This window comes from Pimephales promelas, chromosome 4, assembly GCF_988280905.1.
Source record: "Pimephales promelas chromosome 4, fPimPro1.hap1.1, whole genome shotgun sequence".
In the NCBI taxonomy this organism is placed as follows: Eukaryota; Metazoa; Chordata; class Actinopteri; order Cypriniformes; family Leuciscidae; genus Pimephales; species Pimephales promelas.
In genome coordinates, this window is record NC_142772.1 from 22207664 (window position 1) to 22221669 (window position 14006).

Genomic DNA, 14006 nt, shown 5'->3' on the forward strand with positions numbered 1-14006 from the left:
TACGAGTGTGATTCACACAAACTTTTAAAACTTGCACACATTCCACATATTCTTTTTTTAAAAGAAAAATCACATATTTACCCTTTTAATCGATTAGTTACATTATAGATTTTTATCTATTAACAGTCTGTTTGATTTGTTATGAACCATACCCATATACGATTCACCAACCCAGGTTTAGGCCCCTTTTTGAGAATAGCTGAGCTAAAAATGTATGCGACTGTAGGTGTGTATGTACTTGGGTCAGATTCATATATATATATATATATATATATATATATATATATATATATACGTTGTACGGACCGCTGTCTTCTCCAATTGTATAATGCTATTAATCTACAAACTCCTTTCTTTCCCCCTCCTTGCCTGACTGGATGCCAGGATGCACTTGTGAACGACAGGACGTCAGTAACCTGCACTAGAACTTCAGCAGAGGCTTATCTGGTCCACACACAGCCACACATCATCTGAAACTTCCCACTCACCCCGTTCCAGAAATGTTTCATTTCACCTCTCCCTCTCCTTCTCCTTCTCTCCAGAGCTTTGCATCTGAAATTGAACAGACACCGAACCAATTTATCATCGGCTGTCACATGTCATGTCCAAGGCCTTTAGCACAAGCACCTACAGTACGCTTTGTATTTATCCCTTTGTTGTAGCTAAGGAGCTAGACAATACAACCTGCTATTAAAAACAGACGAGCGAAGGAATGAGGAAAGGCGAACGAGAATGACAAAGCGTTCTTGCCGAATGTTGTGAATTCGTCGCTCGCCATTACAGAGGTTGTGAACCCCACCATGGCTACAGCAGCATATTTCTGGCAGGCAATCAGATGAGGGAACCTGCCAAGTGCCGGGGCTAAGAAAATGAAAAGAGGTCATGGAGAGCAGCGCTAGATCTTTCACGACATTAACATGCTAACACACTAGCTCACACTCTACGTCAAAGAGCTGCTTGCCTGTTTTAAGCTCTTGAGCATCTTGACAGTTTCCATCCACTGTCATATTGTGCAAAAGAGCAGCTCAGACATTCTTAGGATCATCTCCTTTTATGGTCCACAGAAGAAAGATATGCTTTCATTGTTGAAGATATATATATATATATATATATATATATATATATATATATATATACAGTATACACACTAAAAAATGCTGGGTTGTTTTAACCCAATTTTGGGTAAAATATGGACAAACCCAGCCATTGGGTTACATTTTTAAATTATATTTTTAACCCAATTGGCTGGGTTTGTCCATATTTTACCCAAAATTGGGTTAAAACAACCCAGCATTTTTTAGAGTGTTTACATATATTTTTTTAATTTTTTTTAAGAAGTCTCGTTCATCATGCTGTATTTGATTACAAAACTGTGAAATATCATTACAATTTTAAATCCGTTTTCTATTTTAATATATTTTAAAATGTAATTTATTCCTGTGATGACAAAGCTGCATTTTTCGCCGCATGTGATACATATTTGCCTTTTTTTTTTTTTTTTTTTTTGATAAATGGAAAGTTCAAAATAGTTTATTTATTTATCATTTATTTAGAAATATAAATCTTTACATTAACATTATGCATGTCTTACTTTTGATCAATTGAATGCCTCCTTATTGAATAAAAGCATTATTTAAAACAATATTGATCCTAAACATCCATCAGCATTTATCTACAAAAAATACATAAATAAATAACACATCTCACAGGGATATTTAAGAAGAATTACTGAATGTTTAACCAGTTTCATGTCCAAACTGATTCACTAACATGAACTAACGCAACAAGAGGACAGTTTGACTCCAGAAAGTGTTTGATTATTTCCTCAGCTGGCTCATCTGTTAAGCTGTAAATTTTCGTGATCCTGTAAAAGCTATTACACTATTTTAAAGCTCCAGAGTTACTGTCTCTGAAAACTGTAGTATAATCTCTACTTTTAGTCACTTCCCAACACCGGTTTTACACCTCATCAAGACTAAAACAAATTGAGGCAAAATATTCATTATGACATCTGAACTTTTTTGTTTAACATCCATTCCTTCATTATCAGCACTACTGTAAGAAACCATATACATTGTCATCTTCGCTTTTCAGAAAGAATGATATGGGACATCGACATTCATCGACATCTGGAAAGATTCATACCACTTTGTTCTTTTCCAGCACAGGGAAAAAAGTAGTAGCCTATAGTGTGCTATTTTCTGATATACCGGAGGCATGTTCCATCTAATTTTACAGTCGAATTAAACGCAAACATAGGCGGCTACTAGGAGCAAAATAAGGTCCAGCCAACTGGCAGCAGGCAGAGTTCGTTCTAATGGCATCTCTTTCCTTGAAATAGCAGCTCACACTCCGCTGAACTTCCAAACATCCTGCCAAACAGTGTTTCACAGCTTTGTGAATTCACAACAATCAAGTGAAGTTTTGTTCATGTATCACATGTTCAACGTTTTTCAAAATGCCAAAAATCACAAAGTTTAAAGTGTGTCAAATAAAATAAAATAACAAATGTCAGGAGTGTATTTGTACTATTTGTAAATTAATACATTTATTTATTTGTCAGTAAGATTCTGTGACTAATCTACATCAAGCAAAAGTGCATGTGAAATTCCCATTCACGTGAATTCCTAACAACGGTAAGCGTGATGCCTTCACAACTCTTCAGCCGTCTAATTTCCTTTTAGAGCATGTTATAATTTTACATGAGTGCATATTTAATACATAGCCAATAAAAAAAAATGGTTCAGAGATGGGTTTCAGGTGACACGACTTACTTAAAGGTAATTAGCGTAGCAGCTTAGCTATATAAAAAGTCACTAACAGAGTGCTGACAGCGGCCGAGCGCTGACACCACATCTCTTTAATCAGTGAAACGTAGGCCCATTTTTCCACTCCTGCCTGGTCCGGGGATTGTTCGCTGGTCAAAGCTGCCGGAGGACACAAATGAATGTCGACTGAGGCACGGACAATAGCAGGCGTAAGGTTACAGCATGTAAATGATTGCGCGGAGGCCTTTTCTAAGGAAGCTGCCATGTCCCGCAGTGCGCGTGTCATATTCGGGGGAAGGGGGGCGGAAGGCCCTGCTCCTCACAGAACAATGACACTGAGATATGGTGAGAGGAGAGTGGTTAATAGATCCAGACAAACCGTACGCATCTCCTGACGGACGAATCATCGTCTAGCACCGTTTCAATTCGGCGGGGCTTAATAAGAAGTGACTGACTTTACAATAACGCCATCATTTGCTTTGCCGAGAACCGAATGAGTGACAGACGACCCGAACTCCACCAGCTGCACGACTGTCACCTGGAATACGTTCTGTCATCTCCAGAATATTCTTGATTCAAGGATATACAACAAAACACTCCCGTGAGAATTCACACCTAGTGACATCGATGATATGAGTGAAAAGGACAGGGAGTGAGACTAAGCCGAGCGATTGCATATTTACGTGAGAGTTAATGTGAAAATGAATATTTCACCCAGATTATGAGGTGCGGTTTGGCTCTGGCTGTACCGCTAACAGACACAGGATATTGGCTTTTGCAGACCAGCATTTTGTTGTTTGACATCCCTGGCGAGGTCCGCAGGCTTCGGCAAACCAGAGAAAGCTGGGAGGTGTAAGGGTCATCGCAATGAAACAGTGCTGTCGAGCTTTTGATTCACACAACAGCTGACGCGCACTCACACAGAGTCAAGCTACGCCAGATGCAATGAAAACAGGGTGGAGAGAAAGTTATAATCATCTGCACTGTATCACAGGATTTTCATTGGAAAAATAAGTGTTTTCAAAGAATGAAAAAAAAAAATTAAACTTTATCAGTAAAAGCTTATTAAATTCAATTGAATATGTTATATATATATATATATATATATATATATATATATATATATATATATATATATAAATATTCCCTAATTCTGTACATATTAATATGCCATTTTGAAAAAAAAAACAAAAAACTAAATTCTCATCAATTATTTTAACATGGTCTTCTGACCTAATCAAACCCAGTATACATTAAAGCTTAAGTATGGATAAGATTTAGACTTCTGTTTCATTCTCACTGTAAAAAATATTTTCATGATTTGTAATCACAACATTTTTTCTTTTGTCAAATCAACTTAAATTATTTATCTGGTTCAGATCACATAATATTTTGAGTTTCTGGTGATTAAATCAATATCCTTCATTGTATTAACTCAATTTCTCCATTCCAATGAACTTAAAATTTTAAGCCAACCAGGTAACTTCATTTTTTTTTAAGTTAAACCGACAATATTTTTTACAGTGAGTGTTTCTGTTTTATGTCCATTTGAATCCAGTGGGGAAAAATATATTATAGAAAAAAATAAAATAAATAAATGTCTAGAGTGTATCTACACTATTTGTATTTACTAATGTACTATATCAAGCACAAGTATCATTTCCCATTGAGAATGTTTGCATCATGTTATTAAGTCAAAATTTTGTTTGACTCTATAAAGCTATCATTAGAGAAAAGTCTGAACATTACTTCAATGAGCTCATTGTTTCTGCCTTAAATTAATTCTGAAATACATAACTTGGACAAAGTCACCTTTGATCAAAGATCACTCTAAATTGTAAACATGAATTTTCTGTAAAGCTGAAACAATATGTATTTTAAAAAAGTGCTACACAAATAAATCTGAATTAAACACGGGGGTTAAAGTGCATTAGAGTTTTATATAAATCCCCCCCCCCCCCCCCCCCAAAAAAAAAAATCATCCTTCTGTTTCTTTTTATCCACCATCAAACTGGCCTGAAACAACCAAAAGCTCATTGCAAAATGCATCCCCCAACAAAACTCATCTGACCATGTACTGTCTGTGAACCTTCCAATCCTCGGAATGTGCCTCGCCACGAAAAAATCCAAAATAACGGCTTCCTTTTTTGTTTTAACCCAGACCAGATTGTCATTGTGCAGTTAAGCATTCATCGGCTTTACACTACAAGACCCTTGAGAGACAGAACAACCTTATAAGGCCACCCCTCGTCTTGAGGCTCGTAGACCAAAAACTTGCTTATTCAGTTGACTAATACTGTCTCCCCAACTTCCTATGACCTCCGAGAGGCTCCATTTGAGGGATCAAGAAGAATTATAGAGAAATATCTGTTTTGTTGTTATTTCTAAAGGAAGATGAACCAAAAAGGGCTGCGGATAGCAGGATCTGGCAATGCTAAGATGTGAATGTTCTTAATGGGACTCAGGTGACAATATGCTGACCATGCAGCACCACAGTCCAGAAGTTTTAAGCCAGGGTTAGAGGTGCAAGAGGGGGACAAAAGCAAGGGAGAAAAGAAAGAGGAACAGGGTAGTTACGGGACGTGTGTATGTGTTGGGAAGTACACAGGCCTTGGAAAGAAAGAACTTGGGCCGCTAAGTGATACATAATCCTTAAGTCCTTACATACACACAGAGGGATTTTGACACAAAAGCCTTTAGTCTTCTCCTGTCTGCTTTATGTCATGTCTCATGCCCCATCTGAAACATCACAAAAGACATGACGGACACAAAGCACCTTCAGAATTCAGAGATATCATAACGAAAACAAATACTGTACGTACAAACAGATTTAATTACAAGGTAGGTAAATCAAAACGTACATGTTGGCAAGATAAAACACACATACCTAAAGTTTTCAGCATTATAATTAAATGTTTGTATTTCTCACACATATTATCCCACACAAATTTCTTTTTTGGCATGCATTTTTTATGACTGAAATACACAAGTGTTTTGCTGGTACAAAATATTTTGATTAGTTTATGATTGTCAGGGTTGACATTAAATTGTGGTATTGATGTGAACATGGAAATAAGGGAATTTAAAAATGATCATGTACTGTTTATTTGTATTACCAAATTATTTTACAGATTCGAGTCAATTAAGAATGTCTGGCTAAAAATATTACAGATATTAAGGATTCCTATATTTTTTTTTATTTTTTTATTAACTTTCTTCGAAGAAAGACAGTACGGTCCTGCTTCTTAAATTCACCCATCCTACAAACAAATGCAGTGAGATTGAGTTTGGAAGAACAACGCTGCCCCCTTCTGTTCAAATATATATATATAAAAAAAACCTATTAGTCTTTGTTTAAGTGGTAAAATGACATTAAAATGTAGAAGTACAGGTGTTTCTGACAAAATTTGACCAGATGTTCCACAGGATTGATGGATTGAGGATAAATGAATGAATAAATGTATATGCATGTATACCTCAGTATTACCGAAACACTTGCATTGATGGATAAATGATAAAGAGAAATAATACACTTCAGTGTACAATAAACTTCATAAGTCATAATAAATAAGGACCCCTTTTTAATTTCAAATCACATGGCAGAACACATCCCGCATGGTTTGAGAGTCTCAGAAGAACTCAACCTCTATGTGAACATCAGTCACTGACTATCACACTGACATTTAGACGAGTTTTAAACAATCAATCAAATCAATACATCAAGTCTAGGAGCAATAAAACAGACGAACACCAAACCCAAATGCAAACACACTCACACACAGACTGGAAATAAAGTTTGTCACTGTCGAGACAACCCAATCACAGAGAATGCTGTGAAGCCACAGCTATGCGTGGTCCCCCGAAAACACACCACACCGTAAAACACAGCAATGTTTCAAATGCAAATGACAGAGGAGCATTTTCGAGAGCCACTTTAAAGTATCCAAACCCCCACCCCACCCTCTTTCAAAGCTCTGCAGCAGAATAACTCTAACTTGCTAATTTCTATGGGTCAGCTGGAGAGGGAAAGACTTGTCAATCACTCTCACATGTAGAGTTTGTCTTTATAAAAACAGGGATGGCAGTGTGTTTCCATGGCCACTAATCTCCCCCCAGCAGTTACATGCACACTCACACCCGGCCCGCCACATTCCCTAGGTCAAGCGCCCAATCACAAGCACATGAAATACTCTTTGTGAGTTGGATTTTTTTTTTCATTTTATTAATTAACTTAATTGTATTTTATTTTAATTTTTTTATTTAAATTATTTTTATTTTCCTCTTCGCGATGTGCTTTAGTGGAATTAAATGCATGGCTGAAACTTGAAATTAACTTTTTGTTGTTTCATCATCCACCTTGCTTTTTCTCTAAACTTTTGTTGACTTCTCTGAGACATTTAGATTGTTTTGAACTGAGAAATTTTTTTGACATTAGTATATAATAGATTTTAGTATTGTGCAAAATATTTATAAGACGACACACACACACACACACACACACACACACACACACACACACACACACATATATATATATATATATATATATATATATATATATATATATATATATATATGTAGTGTCTGTGTGTGTCCTATGTGTTGTGTTGCCCTTGTGTTGTTCTTTCCATTAGGGCTGCAACTTACGATTCTTTTGATAATCGATTAATCAGACGTTTTTTTGTTTTGTTTTTTCGATTAATCGGATAAAAAATTATATATATATATATATATTTTTATTATTATAACTAAATAAAACCCTAAATAAGGGTTGTGGCGAGTAGGACGAGGCCTCTGTGATCTGATAATCACTCTTTTGTGTGTTAAACAATCTACTTAATACAGACGGCTTCATTATAAAGAAAAAACAACAAATAAAAAAAATATATACATGACCATAACCTATGACAAAAATGCTATTGTAAAAGATTAGTGGATAACTCGGCAAAACTTTGCCTAGAAAAATCAAAAGTGCACAATAAGTGTACAAAATTTGAACATTTAGTGAAAAAAAAAAAAACATTCCTAAGTGGGGAACAAGTAAGAGACAAGAAGTGTAGCAGTAAATTTGGTAAAACGTTTCACATTGCTCTTTGTATTGTTGTAAAATAACAACATAAAAATTAGATGCACAGCTGTTTTAAATGTATAGCACAGCTGTTTAGTGAGGCAGCAACATATATAGGACAGAACAAGAAAGGCTATTAATAAGCTTTCATTGCGCAAAAGTATTATGACATTTCCATTCAAAAATCCTTAAAGCTAAAATTCTAAATATCCATCACACAATCCATCATCAAACATCAAATTTGATATTTAAAAGCAAAATGTAAAATACTAGACTGCTTCTAATTAAAATCAAGCATTATATAACATTGCCAGAAAGTGTTAACGCCACAGAAAAAGTAAAATAAATTATACATTTATAAATCAATAAACAGTAAAATCTCACAGACTTCTTAGTTCTGTCAGACATGACTATTTTAGATGCAGCACATGAGCATGTTCTATACCTTCTGCTTGGAAATTAAATATTCATGGCTTACCTAGCTGTCTATTGTCTTCAGGCTAGAGGGAGAGCTGTGCACGTCTAGAAATGGCGCCTCATAAATCATATATACACTATATACATATACATTAATGTACAGCGTGTCTGCATCTGTGTAAATATGCACAATAAAACAACTGCTTGGGTGTTTGACTCTATTTACCGCTTAATGTCTAATGTTGCAGACTTTGCTAAGTTGTCATGCACTTTTGATAATAACAGGCTATAAGAGAGAGAAATTGGGAGGGAGAGGGTGAAATAAAAGGGAAAAAAATGGGAATGTGTCTATGTTGCCCTGTTCTGTCATGTGAATCCTTTAACTGTGCCAGAAGTGCACTGCGGCCCCCTTCAATTAAACAGGAAAATTGATGTGTTTCATTAATTATGTCAGTAATATCATAAATCATGAGTGGACTGAGTAATTAATTATTTTCTCCTGATGTAAGGAACATGACAGGGCAGAGAGATAAGTATGAGGGGGGTGGAACAACAGAATGGGGACTCTCTCACTCACTATTTCTCCGGCCTCTGAGACGGGACACAAAGAGCTTTTACAATTTAACGTGTAGCAAGGAACCGTTAAAGACTTTCCCTACTCTCTCACAGATAAACCGGCACACTTTTGACAAAATTATACCTCATATTATATTGTTAGTTAAATTAGAGATAATTAAAGACAAGTGGTGTTTTTAATAAGCTGCAAACTAGTTGTATTGTTGGCTAATTTAGATTGACCTAATTGTATTAATGCAAATGCTAATGGTGATAATAATAATAATAATAATAATAATAGTAACATTTATTATTGCTATTATTATTACTATTAAAACAAGTTAATATCTAACTAAATATATATATATACGTTTTTATAATAGACAACTATTGCAAGTCACATTCAAGTTTTTTGTTACTTGTACTATTTTACTGTAGTAGAAAAAAAATTATAACAAAAAATTTAATTTCTTAATCTGTTGTTAATAATAATAATAATAATAATAGAAACAATTATTATTGTTTTTAATATTACTATTATTATTAAAACAAGTTAATATCAAATTATATATATATATATATATATATATATAATTTGAGTGTGTGTGTGTGTGTGTGTATAATACGTTTTTATCATAGACAACTATTGCAAATCACATTCTAAGTTTATTATATATATATACTTGTTTTATGATTTATATATATATATATATATATATATATATATATATATCATAAAATAAGTTATTATATATATAATAAACTTAGAATGTGATTTGCAATAGTTGTCTATAATAAAAACATATTATACACTATTGTGAGGACCGGTTTGAGGAGTCAGTCCTCATTTTGTGAGACCCATTTAGGCCTCTTTGTAGGTCAAGACATGCTTTTAGGGATAAGGTTATAGGTGAAGGGATATGGGTAAGGGTTAGGGTTAGACAGTACAAAAGTGTGTGTGTATGCGCACTTGTTTATGTGTGTGCACATTCTTATTTGTTTTATATAAAAAAAATATTTATTCAACATTTATTTTAACTTCTATGCAATTGAAGCACACAATAATTAAAATGTAAGTTAATTTAATAAGTTAAATAGATTTTTATTTTTTAAATGGAAAGGAGGAAAAATGAGTTAATACCCAGTAAATAAAGAATGTTTTTGTGATGTATGCAGTATAAACCGAAGCAGACACACAAGTGTTCCTCCAGAGTTCAAGCCTCTCAGAGCGCATCTTAGCTCTGCCTATCGATCCAAACCACAGAGACAGAGATCTATGTGTGTGTGTTAGGGGGAGTCAATGTAAACATTGCTTGGGACGACAAAACACTGTTCCCACTGGGACACTGGTCTGTCTGCCTCCTCACCAGCACACACACACACATACAGAAACACACACAGACACACACAGTCTTAGTGGGGACATGGACAACTAAGCCAGGCTTTAATATCAAGTGAGGACTCTAGTGTTTAATCAGGAGTGTTCCTCTTTTGTTCTCAGGCTCAGGGAGAGACCTGTAGACCAGTGGAGGAAAGGTTAATGCTAAAGGGTCAAGTGATTTCACACCCGAGACGCCAACCGCTTCGACACTGAGCTCCGCCACATCCCACAATGATGACATAGTCACTCTGATTTATGGCCTGGAGGAGGTGGATGTGCTGGGAGGGAATCACACTGTTATCTTATGATAATGATGTCACAAAAAACACAACACAAGAATACCAAATACCAATACAAGCAAATACCAAAAGACAAAAACTTGCATGTGGAAATTCATTAAATTAATAGATCATCCCAGACAATTCTGGCAACATTTATTCACCCTCATGTCGGGCTTACGTGTTACACAAAAGTAGATGTTTATCTTATCCAAGGTGCTCTTTTCCATTTTAAAGAAATGAACGTTTTCATCCAACAAGGATGCATTCAATGGGAGTACAGACATTTATGATGTTACAAAAGTTTTCTCTTTCAAATGAATCTCCTTTTGAACTTTCTATTAAAGGTGCTATATGTAACTTTTCTTCTAAAATGAATCTTTTTTTATTCCCTGTGTGTGAATGGGGTTTAATTACACATTACAATGATCCACTTGTCAGGTTTTGCTATTCCCTCTAAAGGCCAGTATTCCTATTTCTATGTGAAGTCTCCGGGTCGGATTTTCTGTGAAAACCATCAGATGTGGCTCTCCTTTTTATGCAGTCTATGTGACGGCACTGCAGACGACATGGGGTCTGATAACACCAAAAAACGACCTGCCTCCAGCACAACATACACTCCAACACAAACTCCGCATAAATATAAAAAAACAAAACAAAACAAAAATGTATCTGCTGAAGCTCGTCAGGCCAAACCAGCGCAGTCTCACCCCAAAAAGTCATATAACTGACGTTTTGGGACGTCTTTTGACCATACGTCAATATTCGCCTTTTTAGGGCCCCCTTAAACGTCGGTAGATGAGGTTATGGGATCCTAACTCTACCCCAGACCTAAACCTAACCCTAAACCTAACCCGTCACCTAACTGACGTTAAAGGTAAAGCGTCAGTTGTATGACGGCCCGGGATCGCCATCTAGTGACGTTTAAGGGGGCCCTAAAAAGGCGAATATTGACGTATGGTCAAAAGAGAATGTGTTGGCCAAACGTGAATGGGATCGACATAGGGCGAAAACACGGATCAACGTCAGAAGAGCGTTTGAATTATGGAGAGTCCTCCGCCAGTTTTATTGTGATAAATTACGTTTTCTGATATGCTGAAATAAATAAAAGTAAACTGAAATGAAATAGCAAGGTACAACATACATGAGACATGAAATGAATAAAAAAGACTGTTCCAGGATAACAAAAAGTAGATGCTTTAGGATGTAACTTTTATTTTATGTACTAGATCTATTGTCTAACATCACTCATCCCACTATTGTTTATAATACACATTTCCAGACACATTCAGAACAATAATGTTACGACTTCAATCTTACTGTTATACTTGTTCAGTCTAGTTCACTAACCGTTCTCGTTATCATACATTCACCCATGTTGACATCGCTGATTGTGGAAGATACACGAAAAGTTAGTGGAATGCCTTATGCTAGATAACACCCATAGACTGTAAAAAAGGATAACACCACATGTAGGCTAAATGTGGGCTAAATGCAATCAAAGTAACGTTATCATGGTACGAGCATGGAGCATTAGTTCAACATCAAGCTGATAAAAGTAGCCTATTATTGTAACGTTGCAGTGGGAGTTTACATGAGTTTCCAGCATGTTGTGTGATGCTTTCTCCGGTGTGTTGAAAGTCTCAGTGTGACGGTGTGTACCATGAGTGCTCGCTCTTGTGTTCAAGCACGCGTAAGAGCATGAGCGCTCTTGTAAAAATTGTTGTAATCTGAAACTTCATCGCTAGAGGCCGCTAAAAAATACATATAGCACCTTTAATTGAAGAAAACGTGTTAAGAATCACATCAGTTTCAACATTGACAATAATAAGAACTGTTTCCTCAGCACTAAATTATCATGTGACATTGAAGACAAGAGTAATGATGCTGAAAATTAAGCTTTGTCCTTTACAGGAATAAAATACTTTTTAAAATATAACATATAAAAGTGACTTCTTTCAAAAAACATAAAAATAAAAAAATATCTCACCGTTACCAAACTTTTCAATGGTAGAGTATATTTGGGAAAAATGTCATTAAAAAATGTGTCGCAATTTTTTTTTTTCTTGCTCAGCTCTGAAGATTTAATCAGATCAAATTTGTTCTTCATGAGCACAATCTCTATAAATGTGTTTTAAAATCCCAAGCCAACAATCACAAATGACTGGAAAAGTCGAACCATGGACCACAGTCATCGCGGGAAGTGGGACAGATTTAATGTAGAAGAAAATGGGAAAACGTTTGATTTTATTTGTTTCTGGATGCTGAATCATGAGATTTGGGGCCATGCTTAAAGATGCCCATGGAAAAATGAATATGGATTAATATAGTAGAGAAAGAGTCACAGTCATCACCTGCAACTCAACTTAGGTAGAATATGGAGAGCAACACACACTATGTGATTGATTCCCTCCTCACATACTGATAAAACTCCAGTAAAACATTGTAAAAAGCATCTGCCAAGAGAATAAATGTAAATGCAATCTCGGAAAACATTGTTTGTTATAGGCCTTTAAAACTAAGAAGCCGCAGAGAAGACTACTGATCAGAGGCAAAGTTAGAAGAGAGAGAGAGAGAGAGAGAGGGGAGCCTAATGAAAAACAAGATGGATGCGGTCTGAAAGGCTGATTGTGGGATTATTAATTGTTTTCAGTTCCCACCCTGTGATAATGATAGGGAGATTTCCAGTGGAAGTTGAGAGAGTGTATTCTATTGGACTGATTATTTATTGTTTGAGGTATCGATGTGCATGTGTGTTCAGAATAGTGAGGCTGAATGTAATGGCTCATCTGTGATAAGAGCACACATTAATTCCATTGTCTCCGTTTCACCCACACTCACTTTTTTATTTGTTATATTTCACAGGAAGTGCCTATGTGGTTTGTGCCACATTAATAACAAATTAAGCTTCAATTATATTGTTGTCATATTTTATGGCCATTTTATGAATACAAACTTATTTATTCTTCCTGCCCATGGCTGTCAGCTTCCATGACTGTCAAATCCCTAAAGGGCTCTTTTCTATGTTTATATATATATAAAGTTTATGTTGTTTATGTACTATTTCAAAGATGCATTTTTAACATATTGCATGAGAATGAAAGTATAATAATAACGAACAATGGTTCAAGTGTAGTGCAGAATTCATCTTGAGTGTAAAACACAAAGAAAGATGTATTTTATTTACTCAAGCTAAAGCGTACCTGCTTTGTCATTCATATCTATCAAGTCAACGACACAACAATGAATCAGTCTTATGTCAGAATGAATGCTGATGGCTGTTAACTCTTTTAATATTTTCTCTATGGCATATACACACATACTGTAACTCACTATTGTGTTGCATGATATAGGACTTGAATATTATTTACATGTGTGGATCGCCTAATGGGGTCTGAAATTGCCGAAAACTATAGACACTTTCAGTCACAGAGAAATTCACAGAAGGCTATGAATTCTACATTTGCACAATGGCATTGGTAAACAAAAACTACAGACTAAACCCATGATGCCATGATCCATCTTGTAGCAGAACTTCA

At 35.5% G+C, this 14006-nt stretch overlaps 1 long non-coding RNA gene across 1 annotated transcript in view; it reads right to left on the reverse strand.

Moving 5' to 3' along the window:
• Positions 1-280: 280 nt before the first annotated feature.
• Positions 281-14006, reverse strand: part of LOC120472169 (uncharacterized) — a 36635-nt gene continuing 22909 nt past the window's right edge. The window contains exon 3 of the long non-coding RNA XR_005620925.2: positions 281-552. This is a non-coding gene — a long non-coding RNA (uncharacterized LOC120472169). The remainder of the gene's footprint in view (positions 553-14006) is intronic.